This window comes from Manis pentadactyla, chromosome 9 (genome assembly GCF_030020395.1).
Source record: "Manis pentadactyla isolate mManPen7 chromosome 9, mManPen7.hap1, whole genome shotgun sequence".
NCBI classification, from domain to species: Eukaryota; Metazoa; Chordata; class Mammalia; order Pholidota; family Manidae; genus Manis; species Manis pentadactyla.
This window is the reverse complement of record NC_080027.1, coordinates 31,645,687-31,666,949: the sequence shown is the minus strand read 5'-3', so window position 1 is coordinate 31,666,949 and position 21,263 is coordinate 31,645,687. Positions and strand designations below refer to the sequence as shown.

Below are 21,263 nucleotides of genomic sequence, written 5' to 3'. Positions count from 1 at the left end.
ATCTGCTTCTCTCCTCACCCTCTAAGCCCTCTATTCTGGGATGGGATATATGTGTACTTCTAGTCTGACAGATTCCCTGGGGTTATGGTCAGATTTGAAGCTAAGGCCTTTCCTTGCTGGGTGGTGGTAATAAAAGCAACCTTCTGTGTTTGCTCAGCATGTTCTCCCTTTGAAATCAGTCCAGGCAGAAAACACTCAACTACTTAAAAAAAAAACAAAAATAAAAACCTTAGTTTTTGGTGGTTTCTGAGTTTCTGATATTAAACTATCATTAAATCTAATCTGTTAAAAACACCATCAATGGGGAATTGACTAAATAAATTATGAAATAATCATTATAGTGGAATACTACACAGCCGCTGAAAGCAATGGCACACACATTCAATATTCCAGTACTGGAAAATATCCGTGATATATTGCTAAATTAAAGAAAAAGAAGTTGCAAAGTAACTTTGCTTGGAAAGGAAGGAAGGAAGGAAGAGAGGGAGGGAGGGAGGAAGGAAGGAAGGAAGGAAAGAGAAAGAAAAGAAAAAGAACAGGATGCATGACCTATAGAGAATGCCTGAAAGATTACACAAACAAATGCTAATAGAAATTTCAAAGAGCTATGGTTTTAAGTCTGGGTTGGAGAGAAATGCTGAAAAGGAGAAGAGACTACATTTTATTTTCTAGCCTTTAGTAGTATCTGAATAATTTTTAAGTGAACATGTACTGTCATAACAATTTTAAAAGTTCTATAAAAAAGTTTTAACTATTGAATTTGAGGTTTGTGTCACTTTGACGATAAAATCAGAAAGGGCTGCCAAAGCAAATTAAAAGTACAGTTATGTTGATAGGAAAGCAATAAATTTTAATAATCAAATTTTCAAACCGTACATAAATATATGCAATAGATATTTACTGAGCATCTTCTTCGTGGTGGGCATTGTACTACATTTTGGGGATGCACTGGTGAAGACAGCAATGGCTGTGCCTTCAGTGACTTAGAATTGAACAGTAGTTGTCAACTGGGTATGGAAATGTGGGTGAGGAGGGATTATATTTTGTTCCTAAAATGCCAGAGTCTGGGCTCAGCTTTGGCATTAACTGTGCAAGGCCCTGGCGCATCAAATGTCCTGCAAACAGTGGAACAGTCAGACACAGTGAACAACTGTCTTTCCAAAAATACAAGAGCACCCGCAATAAGAAAAACATTAGATTGACACTGGTTTCCCCAGAAATATGCTTGTCCCAAATGAGCCTCACTGTGGTCACAATGCAGGTGAGAGAGGTCCTTGGTTCCTTTTTGCTTTTCCCTGCAGAGCTGACCTTGTTCATAAGCATTAAAGTCAATTTTAATGGAAGGAAGAACCTGTCTCTAGAGACATACCCGTCAAATGATCTATTCCTAAAGCATCTGAAAGGCTGCGGTAGGAATATGGTGCTAATGGAATTATCTTCGTCAAAACCTACTGATGTAAAACTCAGACTGGCACCTGCATGCAGAGCTCCTCGGATGTTGGTTTCACTGTAGCTCCTCAGCACAAAGACATGCCTTTCTGTGGGCTTATGTGTATCTTGGCAACTGACTGTTGTCTCTAATTGCATCTAAGCCTTTCTCTTACTTATTCCGCACCTAAAAATAAGGTCATCATCTCACTGCTTAAAAGCTCCCAGGAAACAGGTTTCTGAGCTCAGGTAAACTGTATCAAGGACTCTTAAATCCTCTTTCCAATTTTTTCATCAGTCAAATCAAGGGGAGGAGATCTGAACAGACCCAAATGTTGAAAATCGAATTGTATTTACTACTACTACTACTGTTGAGAAATGATATTTATTAATCTAAATATCTTTTACTTTTACTCTCTTTTTAAATTTACTACCCTAGCCCTAAGTCTTGATTTAGACTATTGCAAGAGACTCCCCTCCAAAAATGTTCATTTTGAAAAATTTCAAACTATAGAAACATTGGAAGAATAGCCCAATGAAAATCCATAACATTTTCATCAAGATTCAGCAGTTGCTAATATTTTGGCATGTTTATTCTCCCTCCTTCTCTTTCTCTGCTTACTTGTCTCTTTCTATCAATTATCTATCTATCTATCTATCTATCTATCTATCTATCTATCTATCTATCTATCTATCATCTATCTATCTATCTGTCTGTCTATAGCTATCTATCTATCTCTATCCTCTATCTATCTATCTATCTATCTATCTATCTATCTATCTATTTATATCTATCTATCTATCATCTCAGAAGAGACACACACAGAAACACACATTTTTTTGGTACCGTTTGAAATATGTGGCAAACATGCCACTTCTAACCTTACATGCCAGCAAGGCATCTACTCAATGTAAAGACACTTCCTATATAACCACATCACCATTACTATACCCCAAAAAAGCTAACTATAATTCTATACCATCTGATATACTGTACCTATTCAAACTTCCTCAATTGTTCTCAAAATGTCTTTCATAGATTTTTTTTCTTTAATCCAGGATCAAATCAAGATTTACTCATTGTATTTGATTGTTATTGTGTCTTTAGTCATTATTAATCTAAACTACTTCTTTCTTTTTTCTTTAATGACATTGACCCTCCCTCCTTCCCTCTCTCTCCCTTCTTCCTTCCCTCCCTCTCTTCCTTCCTTTTCTTTTTTTTTTTTAAAGAGTTCAGGCCAAATGCTTATAGACTGCTCCACATTCTGGGTTTGTCTATTTGTTCCTTGCTGATCAGAATCAGGTCAAACGTTCTTAGCAAAATCTAGTGAGTAATACTGTGTATGTCTTACTGTGTCACATTAGGAGGTCCAAAAAGGTGAGGTCTCACTGTTGGAGATACTAAGTTTGGTCAAAGACCACCAGCTGGCTCCATTCTTTAGAATAACATCTTTGTAAATAAGACTGTGGGGGATAGTTTTTGGAGACCACGTGAATATCCCTTTTCCCAATAAACTTTGATCTCAGTTTTTTTTTTAGCATTTGTTGACTATGCTTACCTGAAACAATTATTTTACTGAGGGTTGGAGAATGGTGATTTCCTAACTCCTTTTCTTTTAGGATCATTAGCTGGTATTCTTCTGTACGGAGAACTTTCCCTTTATCCTCTCTGAGTATCATTATGGACTCATGTGGTGTTTTTTTTATTTATGAGATATTATCATTCATTACTGGGCAGCAGACTGCTAACTGATCTGCAAACCTTCCTCTGAACTCAGTGTATCTCTCCCTCTCTTCCTCCCTTTCTTCTCTATTCCCACCAACTTTGACAGTCATTTGTGTATCACGGCAAATCTATTTTTCTCTGAACACTGCTTGTCATATTTTATATGTGATGGAGATGCTCCCATTATTCCATGTTCCTCACTGCTCGTAGGTTTTGTGCAAATTTCTTATCTTCCCTTTTAAGTCCTTACAAATCTGGCTTTCACTCTATCCCTCCCTCTCTTTCTGAAGACCATAGACTTCGCTGATGTGAGGGAACATTAGTGGTGATCTTGTCCAATCCTTACATCTCACAGGTGAGGAGACTGAGGCCTAGGGAATGAAGTCACTTTCCAGGGTCACACAGCGTATTTGTGGCAGAGTCCAGAAGGGAATGCTAGTGTCCGGTGCCCTACATCCCATATCTCCCCTCCGAAGAAACCCTCGGCTGCAGCTGGAAGCTTGGTGCACATCCCTACCGCAGTGTTACTCCTTACAGATCTCTCCTTCCTCCCTGCCCTGTTTCTGGTTTCCTAGGATTGCCTGAAGTCTTAACTTCCCTCCATGTCCAGGTCCAGTTCTCCTTCCCCAGACCTCCAGCTGATGGCCTGTGACACTCCCTTGGCCATTAGCCTCACAGCCTGTTAGCATTACATGAACTTCTGTCCTCCTTTTATACTTTACTATTGCTTTTTACAGTATAGAAATAATTCTACGCCTGAAGGTAAAGAAATAACTCAAGCTCATTTTAAACAAATAAAACAATACAGAAGAACAGCAAGTAATCTGAATACCTCCTTTTTCTCTACTCTAACCTCAAGGTAATCACTGATAATAAATTGAATATATGACATTGATACATTTTTCCCCATACATATATAAATAATCCCACTAGCCATATTCCTGATGTCTAGAATTAGTATTGGTACATGTAAGGGGGTGAATATATTTAGGTGCAGATCACCTATGTTTCTCTCCCCATATAGTGATTGTTTTAAAAATAGATCATACAGCACAGTGTAATTTGCCTTCTTTTTCTATTTCAATTCCTTCTTAGGAATAAATGTCCCCAATTAGACAGTAAACCTCACGAGGACAGTCCCAGCCTTTATTCTAGTCCTCTGTGTTCCCAGGATGTGGCACAAATTCCCTTCCTCACAAATCATTATGCAGGGTGGTTGCAATTACAGGTACCTGATGAATGTTGTCCTCTACTTCGAAGAGGTCTTAAGGTTCACGAACACTCTTGTTTCTCTAAAGAAGCAGCATTAACCAGCTCACCAAAAACTTGGGCGTCAATCCCAGTGGCTAATCATGAAAAGATGATGAACTAGACAAGGAAGTGTGAAGGGGGGAACTAATGGAGGAGATATGGGGGACTCTGAAAAGGAGGCGATCAGCTTTCTTTAAAGGGTGGGGTTTTCTGTGCTGGAGCTGCCGTAGACATGTGGCCTCTCTGGGGCAGTGTTAGCTGTATCACACCACATACAGCCTTAACTCTCAGAGCCAATGATTTTATAAAAAGTTTCTTTCTGGACATTGGGAGAATCAGAAGAAACAACAGAATCAGTTCAAAACTCTTCTGAAAGGATAAACTCTGTAAAATCAAGAGTGAGGAAGAAAGGCACCTCTGTCTCCCCAACAACGCCCTTCATTCCCTGGAGCACGTATCAGGACTGCACAGAAGCCGCCAGGGCTGTGCAAGGCTTTTACCCTCAGTCCCAAGTGAGTACTGTAAGCATCAGAAAATTTTCCATCTACACACTCAGGGAAGTATTTTCAGTTATTTAAATCTTTCCTAATTACTATCCAATTCCCTCCTTCCAAGTCTCTCGATTTGGTGCACAGAACACGGCTCCCTGCAGAAAATCACTCCCCAGTGAAGTCTGAGTTTCCATGGGTGTCTGCAGGAGCTCCGGATGTGAAGAGAGCCAGAAAGCCACCTGCCCTTGGAGAAAAAAACACGAAGAAATCAGATTCCACTGCCATGGTTCAGTTCCCAGCACCAAGTAAATGCTCAGTAAATAGTGGAAAGGAGGAAAAAAACAAAATTGGGAGGACAGGAAAGAAAAGGGAGAGAGAATGCAGAGGGAGGAAATACAGCAAAAGTGGCTTTTCTCAAACTGTGACTAGAAATTTAACTGTGGAAGGAGGGAGCTTATAATAAAGATACTGCTTTATTATTTAGAGCCAGAGGGTACTGTGCCGGCTTGTTATTGCTAATCCTCCCGAGATCTTTGCTAAGGCCAACTTTTAAGTGAAGGAAAGTGAGGCACAGAGACATCAAAAGCTTCCAAACCAGCAGAGATGGGATAAGAGCTCTGGTCTGTGCAACACCCAGACCACCCTTTCTGCACTACACTTACACGGCCTCTTCTACAGTACTGGCTGCCTCCAGCCTCCAGTCTGCAGGTGATGCTCCCAGGACAGCAACCTACGCCAGGGTGCTGCTGACTCTATGCCCCTCCCAACACATCCTTTAGCAGGATTACAAAAGGATGGCCTCCTAACAGCAGCCCCAGGTCCTGGTGGTGCCTGTCATCACCATGGGCCACTTTACCTTTCTATCTCCACAGATAGCCCCCGCCCGGCAGGGTGGCTGCAGTCCTGGTCTCTAGGCTGCTCCCTTTAGTCCTGATCTGTAAGTGCAGGGCCAGCTCCCCTTAGCAGCTCTGCAACTGGGAGTATTACAGAGAGCTTGACAATCCCCTGGAGCATCTTAATCAACATCAGGCCCTTCTGTGTTCTTGTGGCCAAGTTCAGCATCCCCCACGCAGCTCACTGCTTGAACTGCACTTGACTCTATACTGGGGCCAGTTTCATCAAAGAGCTGGGGCAGGCGCTGACCCGATTCAGGCTCTGCCGCACTTGTGAGCGGGACCTGCATTGAGTCAACAAGCCTAGGGGCAGCTGCTGACCCGGAAGGAGAAGCAGCGTTTGGAGGCTGCCTGAAGCCAGAACGTGGAACTCTGAGACTCTGTCCACTGCGCTATCAGTTGCCGGCTCAGAATCAAATATACACGACTAGCCCTGCTGTTCTTAGCACCGTGAGTTCGTGGGACCCAGATACGTAATTCTGGATTCTTTAAAATTGCCTTCCTCTATCTTTTCCCTTTATGATTTAACATGGCTTATGCTTGACCTTCCCTCCCCGGCTGCTGATCCCGCCTGCCTTTCTCCCACCCCCTCCCTTGACCCATCTGCCTTGACTTTTCCTGCTACACCTCTTTTCTCTTCTCTGGTTGATTTCTCCTGCTCTGTTGGGAGGCCAGCCTATGACTCACTGTGTTTACCACCCAACAGAGTTTCTGAAATTGTGTTTCCCTTATGAAGTCCAAACTCACTTGATGTGAAGAGCCCCATAATTTATGCTAAAAAATTTTTTTTTAAGTTTTCTCATTCCACCACGAATAGAACTAAATCACTGGGTTAGCTGTCAAATCCTGGCAAACCAGAGGAGCTTGCTCTTGAACCAAAATAAGATTAACTCTGCCTACATTTTTGAAATACTGTCTCAGGCTATCTTCTTTATATTGAATGCTCTCTGAATCTAAGTCAAGAACAAACCTTAAGTTAGGATTTTTCTACGTCTGGCTTCTAGAGAAGCTCCCTAGGATTTATAGGTCCTGAGCTGCTGTAAAACATTTTTTTTAAAACCACTTTGTTCCTGTCTAATGTAGACTCCTGCAGCATATCAAGGAACTGAGAATATTCACTCTCCCTCTTAATACTGTCATCACAAGCTGAATGCCCTAGACTCCAAGCTTGCCTCCAAGCTTATTCCTTACCTACCACCAGTCAGCCAGCAACAGCCTAACTTGGGGCCTTGGGTACATACAGACATAGCTCAAGGCTTAAATCACCTTCGTGGCAGTCTCCGTTTCTTACCCACCCTTTGCCAAAAATCATTTCCCTCTGAAGGCATGAAAACATCCTTGTATTGATGCCATATTATTATGGACCTCAGACGTAAAATACCAGGTTGAAGAAGCATTTGGGGACAAAGCCACATTGGAGACTTATAAAATGACTGACTGAAAATGATGACTATTATATCAGACAACAGATGATTATGCATGCACACCATCCATCTGCAGAGAATAAATCCATTCTAAGTAGAGCTTCTTCTCAAAGTCAGGTATAATGAGACAGTCAGGTAAGCCAGGAAAAAGGGATCACTTTTTTGACATATAGAAGACAAAATTAATGTGCATAAAAATCATAAATCACTGAAAAAAGTATGCATAATTATAAGGTTTTCAGGATAATGTATATATACAAGTATCTGCTGCATATATGAAAATTCATACTTTTGGAGCACTTTCTTGCTGATTTATGGGTCTGGTCATGGAAGTTTCCTTTCTGAAGCACTAATCTACCCAAGTATTAGTAACTAGGTAGGGTTCTCAAAGAAAAAACTTGTATTTGGCCTTCTAACATATCTAGAAATTCTTGACTTTCTTGACAAGAAATGTTGACTTTATCAATTGCTCTGTACAATAAAAATAACAGGCTTTAATATTTCCTTCAGGAAACCCCTAAATTGTTCTGCAATTATTTATATGTGGGTATATGTGTATTCACATATATGAACATATATCCTATGCATAAAAAAAATAAGTAAGTAAGGAGAATTTACTACTTAAGATTAGCACTTTCATGGCCCAATAAGTGGCAAAGTCCAGAGATAGGTATATTTTCCAGTATGCTCAGTCACTGTGGCTCTAGCCTCTGTCACCAATTAGCACTTAGGAATTTTGTGCTTTGTTTCTTCACTTATTAAACAAAGAAGTATTGTGCAAGGGGGTCTATGAGGTCCCATTCAAAGTTATTAATTTGAATTCAATCATTGATTTAAAAATACATACAGGCTGCAAGATATTTGATTCTGCAAAGAGCTAAGTACCATTCTACCTCCATCCATTGTAAAGTCATTCACTCATTTAGTCATTCAGCCATTCATTCTAGAAGCATTTATTTGGGACTTACTATGTTTCAGATACCCCAAGGACGCCAAGATTATTTAGACACAACCTCTGTTTCTTGAGGAGCTCAGAAAAGAGATCTCCTACTGAGACAGGAATGATGGGTTTAGACAGAATAGGGTGAGGGCCTCCGGAAAAAGCAAGGCAGGATATTTACAGTCAAAGCAATAAACTACATGCAAGGAAACCCCCTACCAAAATTCTTTGTTAAACATTAAGCTCTTGAGTCATTCTTCAGTAAGATCAGTTAATCTTCCCCAGATAAAGAAGAGTAGCACATGTTTTTATTATGGTAATCATTTGTAATCATGTGTAAGATTCACTTTAGCAGCTAAAAGGCCCAGGCCTATGTGCTGTCTTTCCTCCTTCAGACTGGATGAGGTGATTTGCAACTGGGCAACTAATTTAGCATGCAGACCCAGCTGTAAACAACATAGTAAAAGGCAGGAGGGATTCCACCTTAAAGATAAGATTGCATTTTAACTCCCAAAAAGTTAAGAAGTAAGATTCTTACTCTTTAGCAAACAATACCTCAGCCCACCTTGGGGGCTGGGCAGGTGGCTTTGTTTGATATGCTCCCAGACCAAGATGCTGGTATCTCAGGGAGAAATCAGAGCAGGAAGTTTAAGTTAATTCTAAATATTCAGGGACCACTTAACAAGTCCACACACCTAAACCTTTTTTCATGTTCCCCAAAATCCTCAACTGCCTATAAAACCCCTAGACAATGCACCACCATGGGGCTCTCTTGTCCCACTCCAGGAGCTCTGTTCTCTCACTGTATCTTTCAATAAAAGCCTCTCCCTGGCTCTCCTACTTTGGATGTTTGCTAGGTTCATTCTTCGACTGTGCAAACAAGAACCCCTGCATCACTACTTCATAGGATTTCATCTCAAAGATTCTAACTGTAGAAAGTTGAAGTTTCTTTGCAAAGAACTTAGCAAGTACCCATGCTGCTGAGTGCTGATGATACTTGGTATTTCATTTTGGAGGACTGCTCATGTTTTCTTTCTCTTTTTAAAATCAGTGGAGGCAGTGTAATAGAAGGAAACTGTGGATTTGTCCAGCAGACTCAGTTTTGGAATTTGGGCATTGCCTCTTCCAGGCTATGTTTTCCTGAGCGAGTCACCTGCTTTGAGATTTCATTTTCACATATCTGTGAAGTGACAATAGGAATATTTACTTCACCAGAATTGCAGTTATTCTTTTTTTTTATTAAGGTATCATTGATGTACAATCTTATAAAGGTTTCACATGAGCAATATCGAGTTGCAGAATTATTCTGAGGACAGAAAAAGGATGCATATAAAGACCTATTCAACAAATGGTCACTGGTGCTTTTAATAAGGAAAGTGGGAAAATGTTCCTACTTTGTTTAACATCCTCATCAAATGAGTAGGCCAATAGAGGTAGCTTTTTTGGTCTGAACCCTCTACAGACTCCTTACATACTATCATCTCTGGCTGGAACCTCTACCCATAAGTTCTAGGACCAGGACATCTATGAGGATTCTGTGGGGACTAGATAGGTATGAATCCATATTAGTTAGAGCCATACACAAATGCCAACAGTTGATTTGACCTACAAAAGTTGAAATTTGATATGGTTCAGTTTTATACCACTACTGATACCACTAAAGACAAATTTTAACTTTATGCTGTTTAATATGAATGGCATATAAAATCTAGAAATTGTTTTGGGGGGTTATTTCTTGGTTAAAAAACTGTTTAAAGAGTGAAATTCATATCATTTGCTTTTTAAATTAAGGAAGAAATGGTAAAATAAATCTGCCCGGTTCTTTTTTCAAGAATAGGTTTTGAAGGTTTAAATTTGAATTTGATGTTGTGAAAATGTCAGCCTCAGGCAATGGGGGAAGGGACATTAAAATCCATATTCATTGTTGGCTATTAAGGAAAAGAGCAGATTTTTGACTATTTCAAGAGAATGACATTGAGATTGTCGACTGATGAGCTGAAACTTATTCTGATTGTGACATATTACTGAGAAGAAGATTAGAGGAAATTAGAATAACAGAGATAAAGAAAGAGAGAGACACCCCCTCCCCCCTTTTTGGCTATATGTGTGGGAGAGACAGAGGATTGGGAGTGAGTAGGCGAAGTGTGAGAAGAGATGTGGGAGAAGTGTTTAAAATGTTCAAAGGAAACTAAAATGAAGACAGGAAAATGTACGCTGGGCACAGGTTTCCCAAACCAGCTACTGAGGCAAGAACTGCTAGTGTTGTCATCAGCACCCATTACTAGTAGCTTCTGAACTTTATCTGTGCTCTTTTGTGGCACAGATTCTTGCCTTCTTGACAGCCACACACCACACTGGCACCCTTGCCTTGGGAAGTCCAGTACAAATCCTCATTCTTCTATGAGAGGCTCCCTCATAAGAAAAGGGCATTTACTCCCTCTATCCTCAAAAGTAAAGCAAAGCAAAGTATTTCTATTTCTTCCAACTCCCTCCTCCCACGTGGTTTGCAAATGATTTGTGTTTTGTTTAGCATTAATGTGTAAGCTAAGAAATACATTTATACACCTGACACGGCCTCAAGAGCATCTAGTCTACACTTACTGAATACTGACAATGCACCAGAGGCTGTGCCATATACTGAAATCAATCAAGACTTGGGTTTGCCCTTAGGGAGACCATAGCCTCAGAGTCACTTTTGAAATGTAAAAATGTACTCATGTGAGGAAGAACTCTAGTATGTTTTTGAAATCCTTTCCTCATAGGGGCTACTGCGAATCCTATAATTCCACCATTTGAGATTCCCTGTTTTGGTTTCAAGCTTGCTCTACTATGAAAATCTCAATACAGTTGGGATAATGCTATGCGTTTTTCCTGACTTTCAATCTCAGTGTGAACTGCTGCATTTGATTGCTTTCAAGAAACAGGCTTTTGTTGAGGGAGGACAGAAAGAGCATGAGGACACTAGACTCCTAGACACATACAGAGAGTGTGAGGAGGGACTGCTCAAGGACTAAAAGTGTAGGGAGTGTACTAGAGGCAAGCTTCCTCCTGGTGGGAGCAACGTCGCAGGGCTGAGGAAATAGGGTCATGAACCCCAAGACCAGTGCCTCGTGCTTTTAGAGTCTGAGGCTGGCTCACAGAGCTGTGAACGCTGTCTGCAGATGGTGCTGCCAAAGACCGCAGGACCACCCACCACCCGCTCTGTGCCACATCATGCTGGGTGTTCTATGCACCCTGGCACAGGGAAGCCCCAGAAGAATCCTGTGAGGTAGGAGTCAGCCCTGTTTTATAGATGAGAAGACTGAGTTCAGAGAGTCTAAGTAATTTTCCAAAGCTAGTTAGCTTTGTTCTCACAGCTAGTCAGCAGTGAGGTGGGGTTCACATCTCTCTAGTTTCAAAGCCACCATTTTTCCTTCTTTTTATTCTTTGGGAAATAAACGAATCTAGTCAATCTTATAGGGCAAATGCTATTCCGAGGGAAATAATTTTGAATGAATGGCCACTTGAGGACTGGCTCATGAAGCACCAGATGAAGATAACTTGGATGTGAAATGAATTTTATTTCCAACATTTTCAAAAGCAGGGGGAAAACCAAGATCTCTTGATAGGATAGTTTGAGATTTAATTAAAAAGTCCATCCTTTGCAGGAATACTTTCTCCCAAGCCTCCTAAGTCCCCTGGATGGTCAGTCGATCCCTGCTTGAGTAATGATGATGGAATGAAGTGAGACCCTACCACTCTACCTAGAGTAAACGCTCAATAACACCAGAAAATGGAGATTTGGTGCAGCGGAGTCACTGGTTCAAGATTATGTAGGTGTTAGCGTGGTAAAAACAAGATTTGAAAGCAAATCTGTCAGATTCACAAACATGCTTTCAGCTGGTACTGCTTTTGGTTCTGATACATTTTCTGGGGCAACACCAATAAGCCTACATTCATTTCTACAGAAAGGCTTTGCAAATGCTTTAATAACACAACAAAACCCAGCCAGCATTTATTAAATCCCTTCATGTGCCAAATATTACAGTAAACATGCCTGCATTATTTTGATTCCATAACAGCTCTGTAAGTAGACAAAGTAATCATTTATTGATGAGGAAACTGAGGCACAGAGAAGTAAACTGACTGTGTTCGTAATTCACAAGTCCTGGGTCAGGATCCAGATCCCCTTTTTCCCCCCCGCTGTGTGTATATACCTTTATTTTTATACTTTAGATGTAGCTATTGTCTTTTAAAAAACAATATATAGGTGAACCTAGGTATAAGCCAGCCAGAACAAAACAATTGTATGTATTTAAAAGAATCAGAATTCTATTATTCTTCCATCTTAGATTAAGAATTTCTATACTGCAGTAAACATCTACGTCATAAGTTATTTTGGACCAAATGAAACTACATATGTATATATATAGAAGACACATATAACTAGATGAACCAAAAACACCTCCTTGTTGCAATCACTTAGGGATTATAAAAATAAACATCATCCTGCATCTGGATGCTAAATAAGAGCTGAAGGGCTAAGTAAACAGGGGAGCCACACTATCTACTTCCCTTTTGGAGTTTGAAGTATATTCAAAAGTTTAGCATATACATCTTGTATCTACTATCTCATCTTCACTCAGAATGATAGCTTAAAACAACTTTAAAGCTTGGGCTCCTTCTGAATTTCCTGAAGTGTTTCTGCACTCTTTCTCTAAACAGACCGCCGCTTCAACCTTCAGCTTTACCTTTACAATGGCTGCAATCAGAGTCTCTCTTAGGAACACTGAGGGGTGCTTCTTCATTTATTCCACAGTGGCCCTTCATTATGGAGGATGCTGGAGGCACCCTTCTAAGAGTCTTCAAAATACTTTGCCTTAAGTAAGCTATGGGTGGGCCAATGACCCAAGAAGTATGGCCTTTCATTTTAATAATCTCGTAGGTGCTGGCAATCTCTTCTTTGTGGACTTTTTCCCACTGCTCAGGATCTTTATCAGTTCCAATGCCTGAATTCAGAGGGATATCAGCATTGTCACTCCAGTCTACAGAGGGTCACTTGAGTCTCCATGCAGTCTAGAGTCCCCCGTGACAGCTGTCAGAGTGGACGCCATGCTTCTGCCCAGTCAACAAGTGGAAATGGGCAGTGTCCAGATTACAGCTACTTTAATAGCAGTTTTGGGGAAATGCCTTCAATCTGCAAGACTACAAAAATTAAGATATCCATGGGATTGTAAACGATAATCAGTTTGCAGGGGGCCTGTTTTGGGTATCATTGGACATCATTAATTTAAACATGGCCACATTTTGCTGGATTAAATTAAGGTGTGTTCCTCCTTTTTCCTGATGTGCATTTGCTATGGAAATCACTAAACTAGAGCTTAACAGTGACAAGGTAATCTTTGCCAGCAACAATATTTGTCATTTTCCTGAAAGGACTGCCTCATTTAAGGTCCATTGTCTCACCCTTCAGTTTGCCTTCGTCAGCATCCACAAAGGCAAGGTTAGCACTGACACCTTCTAGTAAGACGAAGGTAGCCCAGGCCATGCCAGCCGATCCACTTCCCATAATGGAGACCCAGCGGAATGAATGACTTCCCCAGAAGTGCAATTCTTCGTAAGGGTACACATGACAGCCGTCATCTTGGAAACGGGGCAAGGGCCAGCAGTACCCAAGTGTGATGCCCACAAGGGATTCAGGGCCTTCCCTGGGTGAGGGAAACATCTGCTGAGCCCACTCTCCGGCTGGCCCGAGGGAGCCCCTTGGCCCAGCTCATGGGGGCTCACTCAAGAGGAGGAGGAAGACTCCTGAACAACTCACTGAGCACCAAGCGAGGAAACTGCTTACCATTTAAAGTCCCCTTCCCTCCTACAGCCACTGCACAAGGCTGTGCCCACCTCGTGCAGGCCTCACCAGGGCTTCCAGAAAGGTCTTCTCCTGTCTGCTTAGATTGAGGCAGTCAAGGGGCTTCTCTAGCAAGTGAATCTTGGAGTCACCATTTTATAAACTTCTATTGGCTTCCATATTTGACATGCCTAAGAGGCCAGATCAGATCCTTGGAATGAATAGTTTTCTGTTTTTACTGTGTAGGCCAAGTCACACCCCCTCCGACTCCAGAGCCAACGTATGTAAAGATCATCGTATCTGACTCCACCTTCTTGCCCTCAGTTTTCTCAGGACATCCCAATTTTCCTTTACCTTCTAATATACTGAGTACATTAATCCTAGTCTGTTGCTTCTTGATTTCTTTATAAAAGCACAGCAACTAGAGGGGAACATAAAACCCTAAGAAGGGTCTAACCAGTGTGGACATCAGAAACACATCTGCTTCCTACGCACCAACCAGCACTAGTTTCTGTAAATAGGTTCGAGGTAGTTATTTTGGCAACATCATCAGATGGCTACGTTGTGGTCATCTGAAACCAAAAGATCTTATTCTAATGACATGCTGCGATGTAGCTCCATTCTAAAGGGGTGAAATTAATTTTGGGAACTGTATTTTCCCAGACTGCCTGCCTTAGCAAGGAATTGAGTATGCCTAGTAAATATAAGAAGTCAATAAGTATTTATAGGGTTTGTATCGGTATTTTGCTTCCTTCTGTCTATTTGCTAGTTTAACACTTCTGAACCTCAGTTTTTTCACTGGAAATGGGACAAGAATGTATTCCTTTCTATTTTTGTGCACAAAACGTTTAAGGTGATATTACCATCACAGATAATCTAGGTTTTAATAACGCAATAGAAAGGTGATTATAAGTGCTAAACCTGTCATCACAGAAACTAAAGCCCAGAGGTCCTATGCTATCCCAAACATAAGATCATCTATCCAGATTTTAATCAGAAAAATTTTGTAATTATGTTTTCCCTTTCTAAGATGTTCAAGGTTTGCTTGCATTTCCCTCTAGTGGTGGTTATGCAGAACTACATTTTTTACATTCTCATTTTTGAGATGTCAGGCAGACTTATAAATGTTCTTCAAATACTGTTAGGTTATACAATTTCTGTGAGTTGGTAAGACTTCAGGAGTCAACCTATAAGGACAGTACCTAACATCATTCCCTGTACTATGTAGATGAACAATGGTATGCATTATTGGCATGCACTGCTGTTTTATTAGATCTTCACAAAGAATCTACTGATTTAAAATAATAATCTAATCTGATTTATTCACTCACTAAATATTTATAGACCATCTATTATGTGTCAGGTAAACAAGTCAGACTTTGTCCTGGCTTACAACCTAGCGAGGAAAATGGAATACTAAATATGTCATTACAAATTAGCAGATAGTAAATGTTCTGACAGGTATATGAGTGTATTAAGAAATCCTAACCTGGAGGCATTTCGGCGTGTTTTGGGGAGGGTATGGAAGGCATTTGGAGAGCATAACAAGTGACCTGAGGTCTGAAGAATGAATCTAAGTGTTATTCAGGAGAAGGAGGTGGGGTGGGGAGTGTCTGAAGAGGATACAATGTTAGAGATGGTTAGATAATGGAGAAAGGGGAGAGTTTTAGAGATGAGGCTGGACAAATATTTTTAAAAAACTATATGGGGGAATCTGGACTCTATTCTGATGGGTAAATTATAACCAGTGAACTCTAACAGAGCATGAATGCATGCCCTCAACTTTTACTTTGTTTTTTAGTCTCATTATTTTAAAAGGGAAATATTTAGTATGAATTATAAAGTCATTGTTCAAAAAACTTCCAGTGCCTCCTTTTTATCATCCAAACTTCTCCCAAACACGTCCATTCCTCGAATGTTGGAGCTTTAGACATCGCCAGTTGCTATCCTCTCACTTTACAGAGAGGTGAGTGGGGCCAGGAATTTGTTCAGGTTCCATGGCCTGGCTGTACCTGGGAACTGTCTGCTTCGTGCACCACAGTCTAGAGCTCAGATTCCTCAGCCTGGGATTCAGAGGCCTGATGAGGCTCCTACACCTCAGGTCTTGTTGGCCCAGACTGTTCAGAATTTGTGAGCCCTCCTGGCTTTTCACCTCTGCACTGACTTCATGCTCTTCCTTTGCGGTCTGATGGAAGATGGCTTATCTCAGACTTGTGGGGAGGATGTGGGAGCATCTTCCCATTACTACGGAGAGCAGGACCGCCCAGGTCCTCAGGCCAGGTTCTGCCTTATCTAAGGAACTTAGACAAGTTCCCTTGCTTCTCTCTACTTTTTCACCGCACAACTCTGTGTGGGCCAACTCACTTCTCCTAGACAGCAAGCATCTTGGGGACACGATACCTGACTCAGTCATCACTATGTATCTGCAGCAAGGTAATGTGGGCATCGGACGCCCCTGTTATAGACAGGGATGGGGGATAAATGAACAGAATGGGATATCCTATTTCCTAACAGAAGATTAAAGTAGCTGTCAGTGAGAAAAGGAAAGATATTATCTTAATAGCTTATATCAGAATTTTTCTCAGGGAAGAAACTGAGATTACAAGAAACAAAGATGAAGCCCCCGCCTGAGGTTGAAGGAGTTACTAACTAGCCAGCAGAAACGATAGCTGTCCTTTTTTTCATAAAAGATGACCATGAATTTGAAGGTAGTAGGAGATGAGAGAAGAGCGGCCAGAAAAGAGGGAAAAAGAGAGAAACCTGGCAGCGTGGGAAAGTGCCCCACGGCTTTAAAACCAGAGAGCACGCGGATGCTCCATTTAAATTTTTTACGTTTGATGTAAACCACTGCCATCTTCTGATCCTTAAGTACGCACAAAAGTGATGCTAATGAACACAACTGCTTTTATGTTAGATACAGAAAGTGTGCTTCTCCACGCTGTTTGCAGTTCCAAGGACAATTGACTCATGTCCAGGTGTGCTGAACAGAGAGCCAAATCAGAGAAATGAAGGAAAAATGTAGCTCCTATCCTCCTTAATTCTGCCAGGAATGTGTCACTAGAATAATAAAATTACATGAATAGCCATAGTTTCGTACAGTTTACTTTGCATACCATGCGTGCTTCTGTAGTTTGGGTCTACAGCATCATTTCTGGCACAGTCAGCCCATCAGGAAAGCTTCCCTCCGGGGTAAATTTTGAACATAGAGCTATGACAGCAATTAAATCACGTGGAAGATTAACTACTGGCCATTCTCTGACCCTTCCCTTTCTTTCAAGCAGGAGACTCACTGATCAGCCCAAGTTCAGGAAGGAACAACATTTCTGCTTTTGAGCTTCTCAAGCATTCTTGTGTTTTAGGGCTCCTGGCTGATTTCTTAGTGCTTTGTTACTTGTGAAAATAGAATTCTCACAGTATAAAAAAAGGTGGTGGGGGGAAGCAACAGAACCATACATTGTACTTCCAGATTTAAATTCAATTTTTCTTCCTTGAATTACGTTTAAAAGTCTAGCATTATGATAACAGCCAGTTGTAAAACTGGGATAAACACAATCAGTACAAAAACTCAGCACCCACCAGACACGGGGAGTGTGTATAGTTTCTGTGTCAAATCTTTGACTGCCATCTTGTGGATTCGCAGGAAATAATCTCTGTTCCAATGAGTGATTGCACCTTGGAGTACTAAAGTTCACGTGCCTAGTCTATGAAAATAACTAGAAAAGTGTACAAGAAAAAAAGAAACTGAATACCCAGGTTGCCATTTAATTTTATCACTTTGACTGCCCTGTTTAGCTTCTCTGTGGCTTGGTCTCTTCATAAAAAGTGGGTATTATAATCCCCTATGTGAAACATACCCTGTCACAAGAGAATTAAAGCATAAAACTGCTCAGAGTGCTGATCAGAAACAATGAATTGCTATGCTTGTTATCATGTGGCACTATTAGATGAAGGTACCTAAGCATTTTCTATGTAATAAGGTAAACATGGTTCCAACGGAAGAGTCCAGACCTTCTGCCCTGACATCAAAGTGATTTGTCTTGTGTTTGGGGGCTCTCACAACAAAAGAGTGGATTTTCCAATGAAGACAATCCCCAAAGATTACTTCCCTGGAGCAGTTAATAATGTGGGCCTGGGGACTGAGGAAGGGGGTGTTTTCTTTTTTACTGGCTGATGTGCAAACAGGTCCCAGCATTCCAGAAGCAGAGCAAATACGCATTATAGAAAGAGCTGCTTCCAGCACAAAAATGTCACCCTGGGGATATCATCTACTGACAAGCACTTTCCTCATTTCTTTGTAAGATTTTCATCTTTTTTTCTCTCTCAATCAACACTTAAACTGGAAAACGGAGACATTATGTTCCATCAGAGAAGGTACAACTTAAAAAAACATCTGAGCATTTCAGGGAAAAATGTGGAATAAAACCTTTAAAGGGGTTTCCTTCCCCTGGGGAAGGCTTCTGCAAGTTTTTCCATTTGTGAATTTATTCACCACTTATTAACACCTCTGGTGCCTAGCTCTGGGTAGGCCCTGAGATGCAGTTATGACCAACACACATCTCTATCCTTGAGAAACTATTAGTCTGTTGAGGAAAGTGTTCGTGAAAACAAACCAAGACCAAAAGGATATCACAGGATGTCACTGAGGACGCAAGGGTTGGGGAGAAGGGGAGAGGTCCTCTTTCCACATACCTGAGTCCCACTTAGGGCTCTGTATGCTGATTAATGTGGCCTCCTCCATATTCAACTCATTTCTCCCTCCTCTGAGCTCTTGAAGCTCATAACTGTCATAACTAACTGACCTGGTGATCATCTCAGGTTTCTCGCCTGGTCAATTTGCACCACACCAGTCTCTCCCCTCACTTCTCTACCTGTAATTTGATCTTAATAATTAAAATGCCACTAATAAATAATAATGAGGCTATGGCTTGATTATCACAAAATGCCTATGTATAAAAAAGTGTTCAAAGCATCTACTATATGTTGGGAATTTTGGTTTTGGAAGTTCTCATCATTCAGTTTTGAGACACTGTAATTTCAAATCACAAATGCTCCCTTTCCCCATTCCCGACCCTCCATCAGAATTTCCACAGAGAAAATGTGAGAGAGCATTTTCTGCAGGTGAACAATTTTATCACCTGGAGCTGTTGTAGCATCTGCCTGCTTTTCTTCCTTTCTCCTGCCCAAGGCTCACTTTCTTTCCCCTGCACACTCTCCAAGTTCCTCATGTTCCCTAATATGGTCTTATTTAAGTGTTTGTCTTCATCCTCTCGGTTGTGATCTCCTATTAGGGTGGACACCTTGGAAGGCAAAGATCCTACCATTTAACTCTTTATTCCTAAAGCTAGGCATGGGGTGATGTTCATTGGGTTTCCAAGGGGTCCTGTTCCTGTTCTGCATGTGCCCCTCCTCTCCTTTCCATCACCCTGCATGAGGCAGGTGGTCCCTACACACTAGCTGGGAAGTTCATACCTCATGACCGTGACTTCTGCTGCTTCAACTCCTGCAGTTGCTCAGAACTAGGGCAGAAGTTGGAAAGCAGAGCAAGGGCCAAAGCCTCCCCTGGGAATGTGGGGTGGTAAAAAGAGAACGGTGGTTAACACAAGGGTAGAGTGCTGCCCCTGGGGTGCCCCCCTGACTCTCCTTTCCTGCATCAGTCCCTGAGGGTGGCTGCTGTGTATGGTAAGGTACATGGAGGTGGAGGTGGTGGTGGCCATGGGATAGTGATGATGGTGATGATGATGATGAAGGAGAAGATAAGGTGATCCTTGATATCAAGGAATTTATTATTATCAATTTTAAACAACAAAATAGCAGGATGAGAAGCCTAAAACAATGTGGTGGTTCCTTTCTAGCACATCTGTCATGCATTCTAACCATGCTCACACCCCATGTCTCCATTAGGTTATCACCCCATGGAGGTGGGATCAGTGTCTGATTCACCTTTCTCTTCTCTTTACCACCTAGCATAGTACTTAAAAGTCATGCTTTCATTACTGACCACCTATGAGATGCCAGGTCTTTTTCAGGCTCTTGAAATATAGCAACAAGCAAAATGGATCAATAGGAGATACTTCATGAATCAAAGAGTTAAAAAATAAGAATTGCAGTCATCTATAGGAGGTGTTTTCCATTTCTTCTGCTCAATATGTATATACGGTTAGGTGAATTGATAAATAACCCACTAATTTTCTTCTTACTGGATCATTTCCATCAATATAAACACGGCTATAAAACAAACTCCACCCTTAAGTGACCATCCTGTTCCATTCCCCTTTCTAGCAAAACTCACAGGACATATCTGTACTCACTGTCATTACTTTCTCTCCTTTTATTCCCTCAGAAACCCACTCCACACATTCTTACCCTATTACCCTACAGAAACTACTTCTTCATTTGAATGGGTAAGTTCCATGCTGGTAAGTTCAGCAGTTAATTTTCAGTCCCCAACCTCTGTGATTTGCCAACAACATGTGAAGCAGTTGACCCCACTCTCTGGACATGGTTTCTCTTTTAGCTCCTGGAGCCCCACTTGATTTCCTCCTATTTTACTGGCTGTTTTTTTTTAGTTCCCTTTGCTGGTCCCCCAGGGAGGACCTTGGGCTCTCCGGCAGGCAGTTTGTCTCTACCTCCGTTACCTGCTCCACCTGCAGGAACACGTACATCTCAACTAACAGCATCTCTGCTCCTCTGGTCCTCAGGTGGGAAACCTGGACTCATCCTTCCTGTGTTCCTTTCCCTTTCACCCCACACCCAATCTTTTAGGAAATCTGCGAACTCTCCCTTCCACACGAATCCAGGATCACGCCTCATTCCCTCCACTTCTACCTCAGGTGTCCCTCCCTGCATTTCCGCGCACGTGGACTGTTCAGGCAGCTCCCCACTTGTCTCCTCCTTCCTTCACTGCCCCTTGGGGGTCTGTTGTCCACACGGCGGCCAGACAATCCTCTTCAAATGTAAGTGTGACCATGCGGCGTGACTCTCTGCTTCCTCCCACGCCTCTTCTTCTCTTTCAGAGTAAAAGCAAAGCTTTTATAGAGGCTTACGAGGCTGGGCTTCCCACGATCTGCCCATCACTTCTCTGTCCTCACCTCCTACTCCTTTCCCCACCTCTCACTCCAGTCCTGCCAAGGGCTTCCTCAGTGCACCAGGCACGCACCTTCCACAGAGCTTTACGTTGCCTCTTCCCTCTATCGGAAATGACCCTAGATATCTGCACGGCTCGCTTTCCCTTCCTACAAGTCTTTGCTAAAATGTCGCCTCCTCAGGGAGGTCTATCCTGACCACCT

At 41.6% G+C, this 21,263-nt stretch overlaps 1 protein-coding gene and 1 pseudogene across 17 annotated transcripts in view; both read right to left on the bottom strand.

The window, feature by feature from the left end:
* Positions 1-21,263, bottom strand: part of DLG2 (discs large MAGUK scaffold protein 2) — a 1,919,888-nt gene that overhangs the window by 293,281 nt on the left and 1,605,344 nt on the right. The gene's annotated exons all lie outside the window — the stretch shown is intronic.
* On the bottom strand, positions 12,799-13,857 carry LOC118917549 (L-lactate dehydrogenase A-like 6A; annotated as a pseudogene).